At 41.3% G+C, this 1,517-nt stretch overlaps 1 pseudogene; it reads right to left on the reverse strand.

The window, feature by feature from the left end:
• Nucleotides 1-500: 500 nt before the first annotated feature.
• On the reverse strand, nt 501-927 carry LOC102242293 (annotated as a pseudogene).
• Nucleotides 928-1,517: the final 590 nt, after the last annotated feature.

Genomic DNA, 1,517 nt, shown 5'->3' on the forward strand with positions numbered 1-1,517 from the left:
TTTTGTGCACCGGGCCTCTAGTCTATCTAATAATAGACAAACAGGGTAATTGACCGTACCTTCGCTATGCCTCCCATTGGCTAATCAGCATGATATGCAAATTAACCGCCAACAAAGATGGTTGTTAATTTGCATATGTAAGCTCCAAGCGGTGGAGCGAAGACTGAAGGTGAGCCGGAGCAGTGAAGACAGAAGACGGAAGGCGGCTCCGGCCGGGGCTGCGAAGATGGAGGACGGAAGGCGGCTCTGGCCAGAGCGTGGAGCAGTGAAGACAGAAGATGGAAGGTGGCTCCGGCCGGGGCTGGGAAGATGGAGGACGGAAGGCGGCTCCGGCTAGAGCGAAGGCCTGGGTCCCGGGTGCTGGAGGAAAACTGGTGCCCGCAGTCAGGAGAAGGGAAGGCCTATTGCACAAATCTCTTCATGCAACAGGCCTCTAGTTTTATTATAAAAAGCTGGTTCTCATATACATAACTAACAAGAACTTAAAATTCATCATACATTTACTTCACTTTTTTAGCTTGACCTTCTAGTAAATCTTTAGCTGCATTGATTTTGGCTGCTATATAAGGAGATCCTCCCTTGTCCAGGTGATTTAAAAGCATAATTCATTAATGAGCATCTCTTATTTTTCCTTTATTGGCAATATGGCTTACACTTTGTATTAATGCTGCTTTTTGTTTTGTCATTTTGGATTTGAACCCATCTCTGTAATAGCCACCACTGAAGGCCCTCTTCAAGTGTAGTTCTAAACTTCATATACAGGCAGCAAAGAATTAGCAAAAATGTTTAGGAAGTCTTACAGATTTTGGGAGACTTTGAAAAACTTGTTTGACTTGAGGCTCCATAAGCTTCATGGCTTGCAAAACAACAGCCTGCAAATCCTGCAGCAACAATGGTCAATCCAACTGCTACCATTGTACTGGCCATTGCTCCAGCTCAGCTCCCCTGCCTCTACCAAGAGCGTGGTTCATTCCAGCCCAGAGGCTGCAGTTACTAACTCCATGCCACTACCAGAAATGAAGACTGCCACCACCAGCAGGGACAAAATGTCCACACACTGGTGTCCCAGAACACACAGTAGTCAAACTATCCTTGTTTTTTAAAATACTTTATTCTTTTTGCTTCTCTGATTGGGTGATTTTTGTTACCTTGTCTTCCAAATCATTGGTTCAATCCACATGCTTCTTCTAGCTATTTATTTATCTGGAGATTGCTCCTGTTCTTTCTTTCATTTTTTTTAAAAAAACTTTTATTTATTATTAGTTTTTAAATTTAAATTCTTTATTGTTTAAAGTATTTGGGTGATTTTTACCTTGTCTTCCAAATCATTGGTTCAATCCACATGCTTCTTCTAGCTATTTATTTATCTGGAGATTGCTCCTGTTCTTCTTTTCATTTTTTTTAAAAAAACTTTTATTTATTATTAGTTTTTAAATTTAAATTCTTTATTGTTTAAAGTATTACATAAGTCTCCTTTTTTCCCCCATTGACATCTCCCCAGGCACCCCCACCCCCCC

This window comes from Myotis brandtii, unplaced genomic scaffold, assembly GCF_000412655.1.
Source record: "Myotis brandtii unplaced genomic scaffold, ASM41265v1 scaffold49, whole genome shotgun sequence".
NCBI classification, from domain to species: Eukaryota; Metazoa; Chordata; class Mammalia; order Chiroptera; family Vespertilionidae; genus Myotis; species Myotis brandtii.